The 21,760-nt window shown below is 50.0% G+C and overlaps 1 non-coding gene across 1 annotated transcript; it reads left to right on the forward strand.

Annotated features, from left to right (window-relative positions):
- Positions 1-2,665: 2,665 nt before the first annotated feature.
- Positions 2,666-2,772, forward strand: LOC112208319 (U6 spliceosomal RNA). The gene has a single exon (XR_002942721.1). It is a non-coding gene; the product is annotated as a U6 spliceosomal RNA (small nuclear RNA).
- Positions 2,773-21,760: the final 18,988 nt, after the last annotated feature.

Raw genomic sequence — 21,760 nt, forward strand, 5'->3', positions numbered from 1 at the left:
ATCCCCATTTATGGCGGCCTTACACCTGTCCACCATGTGCTTTTGGGATGATCTGTCTTATGCAGCTAGGCATCGTTCAGAATATGAAGGGCTATTCCAGACAAGATTCACGGGACATGGACTATCATGCAAGTCCTATTCTGGACTTTAAGGCTCATGACAAAGATGTTCAAAGTCAAACCTGCTCAAAGTCAAGACTTAAAGGAAATGTAGGAAAACTCTCTGGCCTGATAAAGTCCACAGAAGCCTCATCTTCTTCTGATGAATGATCTTCAGGCTTGAAAGGATGCCTTCCTCCAAACAGGCTGGCAGACATTCTTGAAATGTCAAAGGATAGGCCAGGGGTGGTGGCTCATGCCTGTAATCCTAGCACTTTGGGAGGCCAATGTGGGCAGATTGCCTGAGCTCAGGAGTTCAAGACCAGCCTGGGTAATGTGGTGAAACCCCATCTCTACTAAAATACAAAGAATTAGCTGGACATGGTGGTGTGCGCCTGCAGTCCCAGCTACTCGGGAGGCTGAGGCAGGAGAATCACTTGAGCCCAGGAGGCGGAGGTTGCTGTGAGCCAAGATTGCACCACTGCACTCCAGCCTGGGTGACAGAGTGAGACTCCGTTTCAAAAAAAGAAAGAAAGAAAGAAAGAAAGAAATGCCAAAGGGTACTCTTCCATCCCCCTGTGAAAAAAACTAAAAAACTAGTGGTGAGAAGTTAAGAGCAAGATCACAGGAACAGATGACAAGGAGGTGTCTGAAGGCCACAATGAGAGTGACATGGAAACCAGTCAAGGCACTGATGGCCATGGGAAGAAAATGGTCTCAAGGAAGAGATAATTCCTTGAGAGGAGGCTGCTCCAGCTCTGATTTTTTCATTCATTTTACAGTCAGGAAGCCACTCCACCCCCGAAGAAGGTAATATGAGTCCTACTACCTTTCTGAAAGGAAGGTGAGTACAGAAAAGCAAGACAGTAACTTTCCCAAGCCAGGGAACCCCTGTCTCCCCAACTTCTGCATCATGTAGACCATTTGTGTCTACAACTTACAGGAGGCAGTGTAGACTAGCAGTTGAGAATGTGAGTCTAGAATCAGAATGCCTGGGTTCAAACCTCAACTCTGTCACTTTCCAGCTATTTGGCCTTGGACATATTACTTAAACATTTGTGTGTTTTAAAACGTGTACACAATCCTTTGACTCTCTTTCCATCAAGAAGTGGAGCCTATGTCCCCTCCCTTTGAACCTGGGTGGAAATGTGGGAGTGCCTAGACAAATAGAATGTGGCAAAAGTGACACTGTGTGATTTCCAAGGCTAGGTTAGAAAAGACCCTGCAGCTTCTGATGATTCCTTTAGGGACACTCATGTCGGGAGGCTTCAGCTGCTGTGAAAGAAACTCAGCTACCCTGAGGCTGCCTTGTAGAGGGACTGCATTTAAAGTGAGAGATTCCTGAGGAGTCCCAGGCATCCAGCCCCAAGCAGTGTGAACCTCCTAGTCTAGACCCCAGCATTTGAGCTGACCTCAGCCCCAGCCACCAATTGACCGCAAACTCATGAGACACCCTGAGTGAGAACTGCCTAGCTTAGTCCCTGTCAACCCTCAAATTTCATGAACAAAATAAATGATTGTTGTTGTCTTAAGACCACTGTTTGGGGATGGTTTCTTATCATGCAATAGATAGCTGATGCAGACTTTTCTATAACCTAGAAACGGAATGCTGCCATCACAGAACCTAAGTCATGTGGCTTTAGGACTGGGAGATGCGTAGAGGTTGTAAGGACTTTGAGGATATTGTTGATGGAAGTCTGATAGTTCTCAAGGAAGTTGCTGGTGAGGGCTTAAAGGAAAGTGAGAAAATTTTATTGGAAGCAGAAGGAAAGGGGACAAACCCTTATTACGTGGTGGAAGAAAGTTAGTAACATTGTCACTTGAAGCTATGTGAGCAATAGAAAATGTGCCTAATGAAGGCTGGGCACGGTGGCTCACACCTCTAACCCCAGCACTTTGGGAGGCCGAGGTGGGCAGATCACATGAGGTCAGGAGTTCGAGACCAGCCTGGCCAACACGGAGAAATCCTGTCCCTACTAAAAATACAAAAATTAGCTGGGCTTGGTGGCTCATGCTTGTAATCCCAGCTACTCGGGAGGCCGAAGCTGCAGAATCGCTTGAGCCCAGAGGGCAGAGGTTGCAGTGAGCTGAGACTGTGCCACTGCCCTCCAGCCTGGGTGACAGAGTAAGACTCTGTCTCAAAAAAAAAGAAAAAAAAAAGAAAAATGAAAAAGAAAATATGCCTAATGAACTAATGGTTTGGGCTAAAACAATTTTTAAGCAGACTGTTGAAAATGCTAGTTGGATTAGAAAATGCTAGTTGGATTATTTTAGCTGTATATGATAAAGACAGAGAAAGATGAGTTAAAAGGAAGCTTTAACTTTCAAGCAAAATTTATAAAACATATACAAGAGCCAGGGGCTTGCTGGGTTTGAAAATAAATCTGCTTTTCATTCTCGGCCTCCCAGATGGCAAAAGATTCTCAAAGTATGAAAGGGCTTCAGGACAAAGATAAAACCCAGAGTGGGACTATAAGAACCTTTGTTAAAATCTCAGAAATATCTAAGGCTTCATAAAATATTTTGAATAGACAAAGGCCCTCTAAGTATTTCAAGAGTGTGCCTCAGTGCTCGCTTCAGCAGCACGTATACTAAAATTGGAACAATACAGAAAAGATTAGCATGGCCCCTGTGCAAGGATGACATGCAAATTCATGAAGCACTTCATATTAAAATAAAAACAAATTAAAAATAAAATAAAAAAGAGTGTGCCTCACAGATCCTCTTCATTAAACAACAGGGCTTCTAAGTATCTTAAGTAAATCGTTTTACACCAGCCTCAGATTGAGTATGTAGAGAATGTTTTCTTGATGAAATGTTTGGTTATAGCTTTTGACTAACAGAGTGAGCCCCAATAGGATTCATGGGAAACCCACACAGTTTTTAATAGAATTATTTTGTCAGAAGCACCACCAGCTTGGGCAAAAAGGGTCAGAATAGTGTGAAATGAAAAAAGGCTTTTGGACCCCCAAAATTCTATGGGAAGGAAACAAGCTGAAAACTACTCAGTTGGAAACACCAGGTGTATTAGTCGGTTTTCACACTGCTGATAAAGACATACCTGAGACTGGGCAATTTACAAAAGAAAGAAGTTTAATTGGACTTACAGTTCCACATGGCTGGGGAAGCCTCACAATCATGGCAGAAGGCAACGAGGAGCAAGTCACATTTTACGTGGATGGTGGCAGGCAAAGAGAAGATGAGCTTGTGCTTCTTTTTTTAAAACCATCAGATCTCGTGAGTCTTATTCACTATCACAAGAACAGCACGGGAAAGACTTGCCCCCATGATTCAATTACCTCCCACCAGGTCCCTCCCACAACACGTGGAAATTCAAGATGAGATTTGGGTGGGACACAGCCAAACCATATCACCAGCCATTTTTTATAGAGAAAGAAGGATGATTCAGAAGGTGGAACCAAGAATCTAGAGAACAGAGCCAAAAGCCACAAAGAATCATTCCCAGGCAGTAGAACTGAGCCCTAATCAAGAAATTGGCAACACAATATGAGCCTGAATGGATTTCAGAATTGCTATGGACCAGTCATGGCTCTGTGCCTCCTCTCCCCTCTCTTGAATAAGAGTGTTTATAGTGGCTACACTATGCCTATCTCATCATTGGATGTTCAGTGTGTAAGCAGCAGATAACTTTTTTTTTTTTTTTTTTTTTTTTTTGACACAGTGTTTCACTCTTGTTGCCCAGGCTGGAGTGCAATGGTGTGATCTTGGCTCGCTGCAACCTCCGCCTCCTGGGTTCAAGCGATTCTTCTGTCTCAGCCTGCTGAGTAGCTGGGGTTATAGGTGCCTGCCACCATGCCCAATTAATTTTTGTATTTTTAATAGAGACAGAGTTTCACCATGTTGGCTAGGCTGGTCTTGAACTCCTGACCTCAGGTGATCCAACTGCCTTGGCCTCCCAAAGTGCTGGGATTACAGGTGTGAGCCACTGCACCCGGTCCAGTAGCAGATAACTTGTCTCTTTAGTTCACAAGTCTCTGAATAAAGAGGAATAGTACTTAAGGAAATGTGCCTGAGGAATTACGTCTGAGGAACTTCCTCCATACCTGAATGGTTGATATAATGGGATCCTAGACCTCTCTAGCCTAAATCTGATGCCATAATAGATGAGATTTTGGGGGATCTTTGCAAAGGAATGAGTATATTTTGTATGTGAAAGGAATGTAAATAATTTATGTCCAGAGGATAGACTATGGTGGTTTTAAATATGGCTCAGATTGTTGACCCATTTCCTATCAAGAAATGGAACTGTTTCTCCCTCCTGCTGTACCTGGGCAGGCCTTTTTAACTGCCTTAACAAATAGAATGAGGTAGAAGTGACACTGCATGGCTTCCAAGTTCTGGATCAGGAAAAGTGATGCAGCTTCTGTCTCTCTGGATATATGACTTTGGATTGCTGAGTGGCCATGTAAAAAACTCCAGCTATAGCCGGGCGCGGTGGCTCATGTCTGTAATTTCAGCACTTTGGGAGGACAAGGTAGGCGGGTCACCTGAGGTCAGGAGTTTGACACCAGCCTGGCCAACACGGAGAAACCCCATCTCTACTAAAAATACAAAAAAAAATTAGCCAGCCGTGGTGGTGGGCGCCTGTAATCCCAGCTACTCGGGAGGTTGAGGCAGAAGAATTGCTTGAATCTGGGAGGCAGAGGTTGCAGTGAGCCAAGATCGTGTCATTGCGTTCCAGCCTGGGCAACAAGAGCAAAACTCCGTCTCAAAAAAAAAAATTCCAGCTATTTTGGGGCTGCCATGTTGGAGAGCTCATGTGGAGAAGCCACACAGATAGAGAGATGCCTGAAAGACCCTGGCTTTCGCAGCCTCCGCTTGTTTGTGTCCTCCCAGCCCAGGCGCCAGACCTGTGAGTGAAGAAGCCTTGAAACTGATCCTATCCTCAGTCACAGTCTGACTACAACTTCATGAGACCCCAAGCCAGAACTTCCCAGCTGATCCAAAGAAACCATGAATGATAATAAATGATTATTGTTGTTTTAAACCACTAAGTGTGGAGGTGGTTTGTTATTCAGCAATACATAACCTCTTTTCTAAGTGATCTAGAAAACAGGACAAACAATAATACCTACTTCAAAGGAGGGAAAACAAGTAAGGAGTAAATGAGTTAGACTTTGTAAAGCACTGAGCTCAGGGTCTGGTATGCAGTAAACTCTCAATGAATGCTATTTACCCTTTACAGAGCTTCTCAGTGGCTGGTATCTTGAATGACAGTGAGTCAAACAAAAGTGGTGTTTACTTTAAGTGTACTCTATTTAAGAAGGAACTATGTGCCTGACAGTGAATGTTTGTTGAATAAATGAAAAAAGACAATGATTTTCTTTTTTGGGGGATGGTTGCTACTCTCCAAAGATGGCCCTGGATGATATTCATTCCCTTCTAGAGTTCCTTCCCGTGCTGAATCTGGTCCAGGCTTGTAATTCACCTTAAGCAGCAAAATATGTCCAAAGTGGTGCCAAGCCATTGCCAGTCCTAAACTTTAATAAGGCTTGGTGACTTCCACTTTATTACTTCTGGGAGCCCTTAGCTGTGATGTAAGAAGTCTGGATACCCTCTTGGAGAAATCCACATGAAGAGGAGATGTGGAAAGGCCACATGGAGAAGGAGGAGCCCATACAGGACAGCAGGAGAGAAGGAATCCCATCAATGCACCAGTCCCAGCCTAGGCCAGCCCTCCAGGTTCTTTCCAGGGTACCTGACATGTGAGGCCACCATCTTGACTCAGCCAGCCCAGTCTAGCTCCCAGATGACTTCAGTTCCAGCTGCCATCTGGCTGCAGCAGCATAAAAGTCCCTTGGTGAGATCAGTGGAAGAACGGCTCAGCCAACTTATAAAGTTGTAAGAGATAATAAATGTTTGTTGTCCATTTTAAGCCACTGCGTTTTAGAGTGGTTTGATACATACAGGTAGATAACCAAAAAGTAAGTGCCTAGGACAGCGCCTGCCATACAGCAGGCATTCAATAAATATTGGCTGACTAAATGAATGAACCTCTTCATTCTCTTCCTGTGAAACCTTTTCTGCCTGGGTCTGGGCCTCCTGAGACGCCCTCCTTACCTGCTGCTCACCCCTCCTCACCTGCTGCTCACCCCTCCTCTTCTGCCTTGCCCATGTCCCCCAAGGAATAGGGGACTAAAGTAAAATGGGTGCTCCTGTTGGGTTCCCAAGTGCACAAAACCCTGAAACAGGTCTCCCTTGTGAGGAAATTCCAGGCTGTAGATCTCTAGGTATAATGGAGGCAGGTCTCTGTAAGTTTGTTAAGAGAAAATAGAAGAGAGAATCTGTTCTGGTTCTCTCTTCGGTTTGAATTCCAGTCTCTCCAAGTCCTGACTGTGTGGCAATGAACTGCTGATTCAACCAACTTCCTTATCTGGAAAATGGGTTCAATGTCAAGGCCTTAGTGTAAACAAGTAACCATGACATCCTTGGTACAGCACCTGGAGTGTGGGAGGTGCCATGGGGTCATTAGTGTGTCTGCAACGTGGATGAATCTCATAGACAGGATGAACTAGGTAAGCTGGTCGTGAAAGCACATACTGTTGGTGATTCCATTTCAATGAGGTTCAAAAAGAGGCAAAATTGATGGTGAGAGAAGTTCAAAATCACGGTCACCTATGAGGGGGACGAATATTGACTGGGAAGGGGATTCAGGGAATCTTCTGGGGTATTTGCAGTGTTCTACATTTCATCCAGGTGTGTTTGTATGTAAAAGTTCATCAAGCCACACCATTAAGATGAGTGTGTTTTACTGAGTGTGTTATATTTCCCTAAAGAAGTTGAAAAAATGTTCGCATGTCTTCCCTTCATGCAGGAGTGATCTTCAGGAATTCTCCAATTCTAGGGCCTCTTGCTCCTCATGGGCTCTCTGTCCTGCCCCCTCACCCCAAGTCTGCCCTAGAGCAGCTTTGGCAATGATATCTTCCTGCATTGCATGAATTGGCTGGCACTGCCCAGCCTGGCCTGGGGCTGAGTTCCAGGATGGGAGTCATGTTGAGGGATGCATTAACCTGCTCCTGAGAGGGCAGAGTGGCTGGGCTGGGGTGTCTGAATGTCTCTGGGGGCTGGTGAGTGGGAAGGGGGTCTCACCCCTATACACGGGGATGTCTGGCTGTGTTGGGGGCCAGGGGTGTTTGAAATAAGCAAGCAACAGCGGCACATCCTTGGCATGACGGGCCTGGTTCCTGGAAGGAGAGCAGGGAGGGGTGCTGCTGAGGGTGTCCAGGTTGGGCTGAAATGAAGAGCCTGTCCTGCTCACAACCCTGCTATTTGGAACCTGGAGCCATGACGTTCCTCAGAGTTTCCATTCTCTGTGCTGCAGCTGTTGGTTACGTGTTTCATTCAAAATGGTTTGCAGGAAGCAGCAGGCTTCACATTCCAGGGTTTGTAGTCATTTTTTCTCTCAGAGCTCTCGGGCTGGGATTAGAATGTTCTTCAAACCACACTGTCCTCGGCTGGACTCCCAAGAGGAAGTGGGTGGGTCTCTGGGGGAAGAGAACATAGGCCTAAATGCAGGGACGGAATGAAAAAAGATTGGCCAGCCGTGGTGGCTCACGCCTGTGATCCCAGCACTTTGGGAGACTGAGGCGGGCGGATCACCTGAGGTCAGGAGTTCGAGATCAGACTGGCCGACAAGGTGAAACCCCGTCTCTACTAAAAGTACAAAAATTAGCTGGGTGTGTTGGTGGGTGCCTGTAATCTCAGCTGCTTGAGAGGCTGAGGCAGGAGAATCACTTGAACCTGGGAGGAGGAGGTTGCAGTGAGCCGAGATTGCACCACTGTATTCCAGACAGAGCAAGATTCCGATTCAAAAAAAAAAAGAAAGAAAAAAGAAAAAAGATAAAGGCCAGCACAAGTAACTCTTAGAGAGGCCAGCTGAGTTGAGGCCCAGGTATAGTGAAGGGTAGAAAGCTGGTGGGTGGTGGCTCTTGCCCTCCCCAGCATTAGGCCAAGGAGAACGCAGAGCCTCTGGTGTGTGCACGTGTGTGGTGGGGTGGGGGCAGGGGGCGTGAAACAGACTCAGTGCTGCCCTTTTATCCTGATGGACCCACACTCGTGCTTCCTCTCACTGTTGTCACTGCCCTCGGGCTGAGGGAGAGAGTGACACGGGTGTCACTTGCTGAGGCGGCAGCGGGAGACGTATGCTCAGGTTTGGGGCAGGCAGGGGAGCACATTAGCACGTGGACCACATAGATACGTGGATCCAGACAAACAATGACGAATGTTTGCTAGAGTGTCTGCTATGCTCCTGGCACCCGGGTGGGTGTTGGGAATAATACCACAGGTACAAGACAGACTCTATGGCTGCCATCACAGGAAGGCCTGGCAGAGATGGCCTGGAAGGTGTCCACTGGGATAAGGGAGGGAGAACAGATTAAGGCAGTGGGGGCTGGTAGGCGCCAGGCTCCAGTGGACAGAGATGGGAGCAGGCGAGTGTAGACCGCCATCGTAGATCCCGGGAAGGAGTGTTACCCAGAGAGTGTGAAGGAAGGGCAGAGCCCAGGAAGGAACTTGCAGGGGGTGTGGAGTGGCTGAAGATCTGGAAGGGGAAGGTGACGGACAGATTAAGTCCTGGGGTCCTGAGACAGGGCTCCCTCTACAAGTCATGAAAAGCCCAGAGGTAGGCTCAAGAGGAGGAGGAGGAGGAGGAGGAGGGGAAGGGGCAGGGGCCATAGGCAGCCACCCCTAATCCAGTGTCACCCTTTCCTTTGCGCTCCTGGGGCAGAGGGAAGGAAACCCTCCCTAAGGGTTAGACCCTCATTAGGCTCTAATGAGAGCCTAAGTCTGGCACTTTAGAGGTGACAAAGCACTTTTGCTTCCCGTGTAGGCAGAATTCTAAATATGGCCCCCAATATTTCTATCCGAACCCCTGAACATGATAAGACATCAAGCCCATGATCATGTGAAATTATATGGCAAAGGGATTTCAAAGACATCATTAAGGATAGAAATCAGTTGACTCTGAGTCCAAGAAAAGAAAGATGAGTTGGTAGGGGCCTAATCGAATCACACGAGCCCTTTAGAAGCAGAGGGTTTTCTCTGGCTGGGGGCAGGAGAGGAAGTCACAGATGTGAAGTGTGAGGAAGGGTTCAATACATCTTGGATGACTTGAAGAAGGAGGGGACCATGTGGAAAGGACCTGAGAGAGAGCAGCTTCGAGGAGCTGATAGGGATCCCTGGCTGACCGCCACCTCAGTCCTGCAACTGCAGGAGTGGAATTCCGCCACAACCCGAATGAGCTTGCAAGGAGATGCTTTCCCAGAGCTTCTGGAAAAGAGCTTCTGATAGGAGCCAGCCAGCTCACACTTTGATTTTCAGCTTGTGAGACCCTAAGCAGAGACTACAGCTGAGCCCACCTGGACTTCTGACCTGAAGTGTGAAATAAGAAATGGGTAGTGTTTAAGCTGCTTTGTAATAATTTGTGATGCAGCAATAGAAAACGAATATACTCCACTTTCTCATTTCACCCTGAGAAGGTCTTTGGGAAGCATCTGATGACTCCCTTTGCAGATGGGACAGGCTAAGTGAGGCCCTCGGTTTGCAGGTGCCCAGCTGCGGCTCAGGGCTGAGACTAGCTGATTTTTTGGTATCACAAACGCTTTTCCCACCTGAGCGGCCACAAAGGAACCACAGGCACTCAGCCTTGGCCAGGAGCACCAGAGGTGGGGGACCTGCATCTCACACTCCCCTTTCTAAGATGCACCTCGGCAGATGCAATCCTGCTGGAGCCTGCAGGGTACAAAGCCATCCCAGCCCCGCCACCTCCCTGGAGAAGAGCAGAGCTCTTGGCAGAAACCAGAGAAGGGCAGTGACCTCAGCCTCCCCCTTCCTCTCAGATGACAAGTCTGGGCTCTGTTAAGGCAAGAGACAGGAACTGAGATCCAAGGAGCCATGAGGTTCGGCTTCCCCTCCCCCACATCCAGTAAAAAGCATTCTCTGACTTGTCGGGATGGGGATTTTTTGAATTTTATACTCGCTTTCTGAATCATTTGTTGGGCACAGTTGGGCATCTCCTAGGAGTCCAGAAATGTTGGCAGGGAGGGAGGTTTTGTTCCTGTTTTATTGATTAAAAAGCCCTAATGAAGGTTTTCTCATTCCTGCAGAGGCCTTTTCTAAAAACCTCCTTAATTCTTCCCAGATGGCGTCCAGTTCTCCCTCCCCAGCAGGGTGGGGCTTCAGAAAGTAGGAGGGCTTTGTGTCTGGCCGACTGGGGATCTCAGCTCTGTCACTTAGTCCCTGAGGGGTGCGTGGGGGCAGGCAACCTCCCCAAGCCTCAGTTTCTTCAGGAGTTTCTAAGATGCAATGAGCCAACAGATATGCACAAGGTCCCTGGCAGGCAAGAAGGAAGCACTCACTATTGCTTCCTTACCCGCGTGCCTGAGCACAACACAAGAACTACCTTGGAAATATTTTTTCGACAAAAGAAAACAATTTTGATTCTCATGACAGGCAGGCCTGGTCGGCCAGCAGCAAGAGTCTTCTGTCAGCAAAGTTTGCCTTTGTGCTTCACCTTGCCGAAGCTACTTCCTCTATCTGTGGTGCATTTCCTTCTTTCCAGCCCTCCCTGGCCAGATCCCAGGCCCTGGGAGCGGGGACACACTTGAAACCTCGGCAAGACTCTTCGAGTTCAGTATTGCAAAGGGAGGTCAGGGTTGAATGGTGGAATCCCAGGCCCTGGAGCAGATGGGCCAGTGTGGGAATATTTTCGGGCAGGGGAGGAGAATGTTGCCAAGGTCCCTCAAGGTGTCTGTCAGGTGGGGACCAAAAGCAGTGGTTGTGCAAGCCTCTCTCCTGCTTGGGTTTATCCTGACTGTCTATTTGCAGGTTTGGAGGTTTGAGCTGAATCCTCTTAGAAGTAGCTTTTGCTGTCCTTGACATTTGAGAAAAATCTGCTTGACTTCAGCAGGTCCTGGGGGCAGGGTTTGGGAATGTGGGAGTGGTTATGTGTTTGTCAGGGTGAAGGGTGAGAGGAGCTTCAGGCTCTGGGCCCTAGAATCGTTGGCCCCATGACAAGAAGATTGGAGGGTTGGTGAGGCTGTTTTCCCTGCTGTTCCCCATGGCTTCTGGGGTGTTCTGGGATGGATGGTATTTGAGGGCCAGTGCAAGTCCCTGGGATATGGGAGTAAAGCTAGTTCCTCTTAGGGAAACCTTCCAGGGCAGAGGCTGAAGGAGGTACTGGGGGATGAGGGGGGTGTCCATGAACTGGGGCCCTATGCTCGGACTGGGATTTTGAGGCCAGGGCCCAGTACTGCCCTCAGCTGCCTCCACCCTCCTCCCCTGAGCTGTGGGCTTAGAGCTGAGCCAAGCATAAAACAGACAGCCTCTCTCTGCTTCTATGTCCCCACCCCCATCCTGACGAAGTCTGGTTTTCATCACTCATTAATCACTGCAGCTTCCCACAGCCTGTGTCTGTCTGTCCACACTCACCAGCCCCCTGGGCCCTGGGGGGATGGATAGACAGACAGGCAGATGGTCTTTAACTTGGGGAAATTTCGGGTCACACTGTGGGCTGCTCTCTCCCCCAGGGCAGGGGAGAGGCATGCTTCCTGGGTTGTTAGAGGTCACCCCTACCCCCAGCCTGGCCTGAAGCTGCCAGCCCGACCCACCTCACCCTGGCAGCAGGCAACTGGGGCCATTAGCTGTCCTGTTCACCAGGAAGGAAATGGGTTGGAGGGCTGAGGAATTCTAATGAAGCTTCCCCAGCTGGCAGGCCGGCTGGCGGGTGAGAGCTGGCACCTCCACCCCTGCTGGAGTTGGTGCCAGCCCTGTCCGGCCTGGCCCGCTTGGTGACCACCTGCCGCTGTGGGAACCCCGGCCTTGGGCCGCCTCGCAGAGCCCCTGAAGATTCCCAGGCACTGGGGTTCTCGGCCCCTGCCAGCCCACCCTGCTTCCCTCACATCACCTCTCTGCTCCTGTCCTCCCTCCCCTTCCCCTTGACCTCACCACCTTGACTTCTCTGAAGGAGATGGGGCCTCCAGGGTTGCATTGCCATGCATGACCCCACCCACCAGCTTCTCATTGCACGCCACCCCCTCTAACCACCAACTCTGGACTCCTGAGTACTGATCTGGTTCTTCTCTGACCCACTGTCAAGTTGGAGCTACTCACAGCCTCTCTAGGCCTCAGTTTCCTGGACTCTAAAGTGGGGTGAAAATTGCAGTTCTGCTACATCTCTTAGGGTTACCCTCCTGCTATGACTAATTAGAATGCCATTGATTGAGGGTCTGCTGGGTGTGGAATATGATGTGCAACTGGTGGGAAAGAGTACCAGGTGCCCTAGGTAGGGTGCCAACGGTCACCCTCACTGTCATCCTCATCCCAGGGCCATAACATCACTGAATTTGATCACAGAATTTGCCTTCTGGGCCCTCCTGGCTTTTGCATACATTTCTCTAGGACCTCCCTGCTGACCTCAGCCTCTCCTGCCTTCCAAGAGGATTTATCTTTTAAAATAGGAGACTAAAGACAGCAGCTCTTGTCCCACAGAAAAAGCGTTCTCTAAAACAAGCATGAGGTTCTAATGGCGGGACTCCAGGTGCTGCTGTAGTTGAGTGGGGGACATTCTAGGTGAGGCAGGGGGGTGTGGCGGGGGTGTGGGGGGGTGTGGTGGGGGTGTGTGTTTCAATTAGGTGGCTGCCAGCTTACCTTACCTTGCATGGGGCAGGGAACCCCAAGCACTACACTGGAACTTTCCCCCTCTCAACCCTGGACTTGTCCCCCTCCCCAAATGTCCCTCATGGGAACCGGGTACACAGTGGCCATTGTGGTGTGGGAGAGGAGGCAGGAAGTGGCAGTTGAGAGGGCCACTTTTGGAGTCTAACAGTTTTGGGTTTGAATCCCGGCTCAACCATTTGCAGGTTGGATGACCCTGGCCTCTGTTTCTTCATCCATAAAATAAGGGTCGTAACAGTACTGCCTACCTGGTGGGGCTGTCAAAGATTAAGTGATATAATATGGTTAAAGTGCTTGGTCACGGTGCCTGGCCAGAGAGGGTGCCCCATACATGGTGGCTACAGTGCTAGGAAGCCCTTAGCTCTCCCAGATACCATGGCCTGCCCGCCATGCAGGGCACTGGCTGACGGCTGGTGGGCAGCACAGCCTAGGGCTGGGAGTGGTGGTGAGGAGTGTCAGGCAGCCATGGGCTCCCCAGTGGTGGCCACAGCAGAGAGCTGGAAATGAGACCAAGTGTGATCTTTCCTCCCTGGTCCCACGCTCCGTGCTCCCCCAGAGCTGTGTCCCTGGAACCCAGGAGCCTCCAGCTCTGGCTACACGCCAGCCTTTCCTCATGCAGGCCTCTGTCTTTATAGCCTCCTGTTGGCTCATCTGCCCTGGTGGGTGGGAGCTGCTTCACAGAGGATCAGAAGATGACATGGATCCCCAAATGGTTTCCACTGGCGCCAGAATGCCACACGGCAGCCAGCTCTCAGCATTGCCATGCGAGATGGCAAGATCCCCAGCAGGGGCAGAGCCCCTCAGAGAGCAAAGCCTGCCAGAACCAGGGTTCTGAAGTCATAGAACTCCTTCCCACAGATCCAGGATGCACGTCTGCATATCATTGCACAGTGGTTTCCATACATTTGCATCCAAGTCCACATCCAGTCCCTCCATACTGTTCCTTTTTCCACCTCTAGTAAGAATGAATATTTAACGTACCACTCCAAAGTTATAGTAGCTAAGCCCCCAAACCCAATTCCATCCATTTCAAGTGTGTTTTGAGGGCCTGATGTCTGGAGCAGCCTTTTTTGTTGTTGTTGTTGTTGAGATGGAGTCTCGCTGTGTCACCCAGGCTGGAGTGCAGTGGCACAATCTCAGCTCACTGCAAGCTCCGCCTCCTGGGTTCACGCCATTTCCTGCCTCAGCCTCCTGAGTAGCTGGGACTACAGGCTCCTGCCACCATGCCCGGCTAATTTTTTGTATTTTTTTTTTTTTAGTAGAGACGGGGTTTCACCATGTTGGCCAGGATGGTCTCGATCTCCTGACCTCATGATCTGCCTGCCTCGGCCCCCAAAGGGCTGGGATTACAGGCGTGAGCCACCATGCCTGGCCGGACCAGCCTTTATCAGAGATGGAGGATGAGGAAACTAGAGTTCTTGCTTTTAGGGTACTCACAGCCTAACTGGGGAAATTCACATGTGAGATCCAGGAAAATGTATTAGGGTGCATTCCAGGGTGCAGTAGCTATAGATAAATAGGGTGCTGGGGTTGGGGGCAGGAGCTGCAGATGGGCTGGAGGAGCATGGGTGGTAAGCTCCAGGGTCCCTGGCACAGGGCTGCACATGTGCTGGCCACTGTGTTGATGAGGGGTCTATGAGTTTTTAACTCAGCCCCCCATCCCATGGCTCTCTCTGGTGCAGGAACTACAAGTGGTCGCCTTGCATTGTACCACAGGCCTGCGCTCCACTGCGACAGACTGGACCCAGTGTGGGGCCAAGGACAAAGGCGGCCTTCCGTGAGGTAGTCGGACTTGGGAGCTCTGAGTGGGCGGGAGTGCCTGTCCTACCTAGTCCCATCCATGCACCTTCATGTGATACAGAGGAGGGAACTGAGGCACAGAAGGCTGGGTAACGCGCTCAAGCATCCACACAGGAAGAGGAACTGGAAGAGGAACCCAGGCAGCTAGGCTCTTTGGCCAGTGCCTTTGGCCACCATACTCCATAGTTTCCCACCAAAGGACATGCTCGGCTCCAGGGCAGGAGTTAACAGACCATCAGGGGTTGGTGAGGCCGGCTCTGGAGTCCCACTCTCAGGTTTTGGCTGGCTTCTTGATTGCATCCCGTTTGATCAGCTGGGTCTTTTGAATGCTGACTCCACTGATTGTCAGCGGTGTGACTTCAGGGAAGCTGCTCGATTTCTCCACCAAGGTTTCCTCACCTGTGGAGCGAGTGCAGTGAGGGCACCTATTCATGGGAACCTGATTCACATGGCACCGCAGTGAATGTGCAATGCACGTCTGCTGCTGGGTGGGGACCGATGGGGAAGGTCTGACAATGGCTTGTTGAGGGCATGTAAGGAAATGGGCCTGGCTGGAGCAGAGGCCGCCCAGGGGAGGAGAGAGGGACAAGGCTAGGCCTGGGGAAGGGAGCCCCAGTGCCCTTCGTCATTCCAGAGAGGCAGATGTGGTCCATGTGGCCAGAGCTGCCTGTGGCTTGGCAGCTTCTCCTCACTGGCCTCATCTGGTCCCTCATAGAGATGTTGGGACTGCCCCTCCTTAGGAGCTTCAGGACTGGGAGTGGGTGCTGTGCCCTTAAGAATGCCCTCAGAATGCCACCAGTTGCTCACAGTCAGCCTGCAAGACCCACAGCATGGTGAAATTCTGAGTTGCCGACGTGGCACTTGAAAGCAAGACTTAAGGTTACATTTTGCGTTCCCTGGTTTCCTTTAAAAAAGTCCGGAGATGGATGGGGGCTTGGCGTCTCCACATCATTGGGAAAAGGTCATCAGACTCCACTGCCAAGGCAGGAGGGTCAGGGGCAGTTGGAAGACCAGGGGTATCCAGGGAGGAGGGGCAGGGGGTGCTAAATAGAGGCAAAAGAGCAGAGTGAGGAGGGGCTGGGGGATGTGGCCATAACTCTGAGGACCCCATTATAGGAAAACACAATACTCACAGGCAGACACACACCTGGACATACGTTCTTGCACCCATGGGCCCACAGACCATCGTCAAGAGGCTCAGAGAGTAGTGAGCCAGCCTGCAGGTTTCCAGAATATTCTCTTATGAGAGTCTCTATCCAGGAGTCTAGTTGGGGATAAAGCAAGGCCCTCTCCTTTACACTTTTTATTTAAGCACATTTGGGCAGATTGAGTTTGCCTATTAACTAGAGTTAAAAGGGACTTGGGGCTCGGCCTCTTCTTGGTCCTACAGCTGTGGGCAGGGAAGAAGGAATGAGGGGTAGATAGTACACAACTGAGATCTGCTTCCACCTTGGGTTCCAGTCTCGAGGCACCAGCTCTGTGTAGGAAACCCACTGATGGGCAGCCTGACCTGATCTGGCAATGTCTGGAGTCTGCTGGAGGTCTAGTCCCTGCCTCATCCTTCCCAACAGCCCCTCCTTAGGTGGGTGCTCAGTGTCTCTGGGGAGAATGCTCTAAGCTTTCTCTTCCACTATTAGCTCCACTCTCTTCTTGTTCCCTGGCCCTCCTGCCCCAAACCCTGCAAGTTCCTTTTAGCTATCCTCCTTTCTGCCTTTCTGCATGGATTAGATCCTTTGTGACTTGGTCCCTCCTCATGGTAACTTATATACAATAGCATTAACAAAGCAGAAGTGTACAGCTCGATGGATAGCCACATGTGTGTCTAGACCCATGGAAACACCAGATCAAGATTTGAAACACTTCTAGCTCCAAAGTTGGATCCCTTGTGCCCCTCCCCAGTCAATACCATCCCTAGTGGTGACTGCTAGTCTGACTTCTGACATCCTAGATTCATTTAACCTGTTCTTGACCTTCATACAAATGGTATCAAACAGTCTGTCTATGTCCAGCTTATTTTACTCAATATAATGCGTGGGAGATTCACCCATGCAGTTGTGTGTAGCAGATGCTTTTTGTTGTTGTGTTCTAATCACTGTGTAGTGTTCCATTATATGAGTTTGCCACGATTTGTTTAGCTCCCCTGTTGATGGATATTTGGGTGTTCTAGTTTGAGGTACTATGAATAAAGCATTCATGTGCATACCTAGTCATGCACACATGCATTCATTTCTCTTGGGTGGACAAGTAGGAGTGGAATTCCTGGGAGACTTGAGGTTTTTTTAACTTAAAAATTTATTTTGAGACAGAGTCTCTCTGCCTCCCAGGCTGGAGTGCAATGGCGTGATCTCAGTTAACTGCAACTTCTGCCTCCAGGGTTCAAACCATTCTCCTGCCTCAGCCTCCTGAGTAGCTGGGACTACAGGCATGCAGCACCATGCCTGGCTAATTTTTGTATTTTTAGTAGAGGCGGGGTTTCACCATGTTGGCCAGGCTGGTCTCAAACTCCTGACCTCAGGTGATCTGCCCACCTTGGCCTCCCAAAGTGCTGGGATTACAGGCGTGAGCTACCACGCCTGGCCAGGAGACTTGGAGTTTTAAGAGGTCAAGTCCGTCCTTCTCACTGGCCAGGCTTTGGGACACAATAGTGTTAATGAAATAGTTGTCCCCACCTCCCAGTGCCCTCCCTGTTCCAGGTGCAGCTTCTTGGGAAGGTCAGGTGCTCTTTCCTACTGTTGGCTATGAGGAATGGAAAGACCCATCCTAGAGGGCTCATGCCTTTAAAGAGCCACTTGAGACCGGGCATGGTGGCTCACACCTATAATCCCAGCACTTTGAGAGGCCAAGGCAGGCAGATTGCTTGAGTCCAAGAGTTCAAGACCAGTTTGGGCAACATGGTGAAACCCCATCTCTACAAAAAATACAAAAATTAGCAGGGTGTGGTGGCATATGCCTTAGTCCCAGCCACTCAGGAGGCTGAAGTGGGAGGATCGCTTAAGCCCGGAGGTGGAGGCTGCAGTAAGCCATGTTCACACCATTGCACTCAAGCGTGAGTGACAGAGTGAGACCCTGTCTCAAAACAGACAAACAAAGAAACGTAAAGAGCCACTTGAAGAGGCCTGAAATGCTACGGAGGGAGTTGCGGGCTCTTCTTCAAGGCCTGGTAGGAAGGTCAGGAAAGCATGGGGCCTGGGGCAGCAAGGCAGGAAGGATGCAATTGCACAAGGTGCTGGAGGCAACTGAAGCTCCAGGTTAATGATCTGTCCAAAGCCACGTGGCCAGTATGTGGCCAGCAGGGATGTCAACTCAGGTGAGTCTTCCTCTAGCCCAGAGTTCTTCTGACCACACAAAGACTGCCCTCTCTGTGGGGAGGAATGTAGAGATAGTCGGGGCTCAGCATTATGGACCTGCTGGGTCCTCTGCCCTGAGATCAGCCTCCAGGCAGTTCTTTCTTGGGATCTTCACCCCTGCCTGGCCACCAGCCATGCCTCTGGCCCAGTCCCCTCCCAGGGAGACATTTGCAGGCCTTGAATAGCCTGAGTCATGGCTGTGAGCTGGAGGAGAGAGAGAGAGAGAGACAGAGCCTGGGGGCTGGTATCATCCAAGACCCCATGCCAGGACCTTCCAGTGAGCCAGCCATGGATGAGTGGGGGCAGCACACAGAGAACATTCCTGGAAAACAATTTGCCCTTAGTAACCCTCTCAGGCTTTCTTGGCCATACCAACACATTTGGTCTCAGGTTGGCAAGGCCTGGGATGGCTGTGAGCATCTGGTGAGGCCTTAGTGGGTCAGGGGGAATGCTGCTTTGGCCTCCTGGGAACTGCCAACAGGCATCTCCACTGGAAGGTCCTGGATGGTACCTTCATGATGCAGTTCATGTTGTGAAGACTTCAGGCTGCAGAATTAGCGATTCACTGACTTTATTCCAGAGAGGGAGAGAGCCCAGATATATATGTATGCATGTAAGTGTGTATGTCTGAGTAATAATGTGTGTGTGGGTGCATGCATCTATGACTTAGACATTCATTCATTCCTTCAATCATTCTGCAAATATTTACTGTTGCCTATTATGTGCCATGGGAGATTCCACAGTAAATAAAACAGGCAAGGTCCCTGTCCTCAAAGGTGTTATTAGACCCAGAGCACACATCTCCATGTGATGCGTGTGTACATAAAGGAACATGTGGCTGCCTGTGTGTGTGTGTCTGAAGAGAGGTCTGAATATCTGAGTTTCTGAGTATGTGTGTGTCTAAACATATCAGTCTGAGCATGTGTGTGTGAAGGGGAGAGAATTACTCATCCACTTAGAAAGGCCTCTCCCAGAGCAGTTATATTTTCATAAATAAAAATAATCAGATAATGAGTTCATTTCCGATCTCAAGTTTGATGCCAACATTCCAGTGAAACAAGACTCGCTGGCGGGCTGGCTGCACTCTGTGTGGCTTGGATTAGCTGGGGAAAGTGCAGAGGCCAGACCTGCCACTTGCAGGCTGTAGGGAGTAGAGGAGGAAGAGAGGGTGGCCTACAACCAAAGGACTGGCAGCATGTGTCTGGGGCTGAGTAGCCCCTCACCCTTACACAGGTATCAGCAGACAACACTCAGGAGTAAGTTCGGGCCTTATACCCCCAACAGCCTGTTAAGGCCTGAACTTCCTCCATTCACTCCTTGGAACCAGTGATGGACAGAGTCTGTGCTGCTTTGTAAATGCAGATGGCCCCAGAAAAGATGGCCCACTGAGCTGCCATGAATCATGGAAGGCTCAGTGAATGACCCTTTCCCTGGGCACCCAGGCCAGAGCTCAGGGATGCCTGCTGGGAGAACAGTAGCAGGGTACAGAGAGAGGTTGTGACTAGATCCCCTAGGGGAGAGGGATAGAGGCCACAGGCAGACTACAGCCCCTGCTTCTGCTTGGATTGACATTCAAGGAGTCAAGTTAATGCCTCAGTTCGGCATTCATGGTCTTGGACAATGGCTTTCCCAAATGGATCTGGGCTCTCCTGCTCCACCTCCCCTCACCCATGCTCCTGCCAGACACAACCATCTTCTACTTGGCCCTCTCTGCCTTTGCTTAGGCTGTTCCTTCTTGGAATGCTTTTCCCCAACTCTGCATGCCCAAATGGATCAGGTCTTGAAGATCCAAATGTGGCCCCCTTCATGCAGTCTTCCCTAATTCTGCCAGCTAGGAATGCTTTCTCACATTCAGTGGTGACCACCTTTTAACAGTGTCCTCCTTTTCCTCCTGGACTCCAAGTTCCAAGAGGGCAGGATCTGTGCCTCCCTCAGCTGATTTTCCTCCACAAGTCCTAGCCAGCCTGAAGATGGGGCTGCTCCTGCAAGCTGGTCAGAAAGGTGAACGGAGCTGGAGTCAGTAGCAACTGTAGGTGGACCTGGGGGGAACCAGTCAAGGTTGTGCCTTGAGATATGCCCCTGCTCTGAATTTGAGACCTAATGCCAGACAGGAGTGCCCTGGAGTTAGATAGGGGCTTGGAAAAGGGCACTAAGGGGAGAGGGATGGGGAAAGGAGAGGGGCTTTTCCTAGGAGGCACGACTTGGACCCCAAAGCGAGACATCTGTGAGATGTCAGGGTACTACACTGGGGGGCTGGGGTGAAGGATTGTGGGGATAATCAATTCAGAGGCACAGGCTGATTGTCTGCAAGTAAGGAAGAGGAGTCCACAGAGGTTGTCTGTCCATCCATCTGTCCATTCTTCCATCTGTCCATTTCACTATGTACTTACCTGTTCATGCATTCAACAAGCAGCATTGAGCCTCTACTGTATGCCAAAGCCTTGTGGAGCTTTACATACATTATTTCATCTACTCACAACAGCTGCGTGAGGAACGTATCTCAGAGGAGGAGGCTAAGCCTCAGAGAAGTTGAAGGCAACGTTCAGGGTCACAGTCCAATGTCCAGGCTGCTTCTCCAAAACCCGAGCTCTTCCCACGCCAGCAAAGAACAAATGGCTTATTTCTCAGCCTCTCCCTGGCTTCAGGCTGAGCTAGATCATGGCCCTTGGGCAATATGATTAAGCCTTTTTCTTGTCTGGGAAGTTCAGCCTGTGTCTCCACCCAGGGGCCCCAGCCACAATTTGGCCATCAGCCAGCTGTCTTTATCCTCTAACATCTTTGCTGACAAGACCACTTGCAGGGGCAAGCTCCTAACCCAAGGAGCAAAGCTTCACCAGTGGAATTTCTAGCAGAGAGAGAAGCTTTTTTGGGCAGGCACCCTCTTACTTTGCCAAGAGGGAGGATAATCCTGGCAAGAGGGTCCAGCATGACAGAAAGAGCTGCAAGTGTTCTCAAAAATCACCTGGGAGGTTGCTGTAAATGCATATTCTGGGGCCCCATCCCTATACAGTTCAGTTAAATAATCTGGGATGGGCACAGAAGTCTGAATTTTTAACAAGCCCCAAAGGTTGTTGACGTGCGTTGTCAGAGGACTCACAAGAAATGGGCACGAAACAAGACTTCCCTTAATGCACCTGAAGATCACACCACTGTTTAGCGTGGACACATTTCACAGTTAAATGGCATTCATCTGAATACCTAAAATCTTTCATTTTTTTTTTCTTTTAACCTGTGCTGATGCTGTGGATTTCTTGGATTCCACAAGCAGATCCTTACACTGAACCCCCTTCAGACTCATGTCTTTAAATGTGGCCTATCCACGCAGCCTGACCAAATCTTTTTGGATCCCAATTTTATTATTCAGTGCATTTCCCACTCTTCTCAGCTTGGATGGTCTGCAAATTCTACCAGCCACATATCCACCCAAGTTCCTGATAAACATGTCGAAGGGGCCAGGACCAAAGCTGTGTAAGAAGCTCTCGCCACACCACCACAGGCGGGCCTCAAGGCCCAGCGCCTGAGGAGTCACAAAGCCTGCAACCTGAACTGCTTCACCCTCCAGGCCTGCATGGCAGAGGACGCTATGAAAGGCTTGCTGGAATCCAGCCACGGGAGCCTGGCCATTCTAGTGTCCTCCCTCAGCCCATCAGCCGGACACGGAGGCGACCTGGATCAGATGCTGAACTCCTTCATGGCTTACTGCATTTTGGATGGACAAACCCATCTTTTCTCAGTGCATGTCCAGAACTGTGGTATCAAGTTCACAGATAGGTAGAGCAGGTTTCTCTCCGTGCGCCTTCCTGAGACTCAGGCCTCCTTGGT

This window comes from Pan troglodytes, chromosome 12 (assembly GCF_028858775.2).
Source record: "Pan troglodytes isolate AG18354 chromosome 12, NHGRI_mPanTro3-v2.0_pri, whole genome shotgun sequence".
In the NCBI taxonomy this organism is placed as follows: domain Eukaryota; kingdom Metazoa; phylum Chordata; class Mammalia; order Primates; family Hominidae; genus Pan; species Pan troglodytes.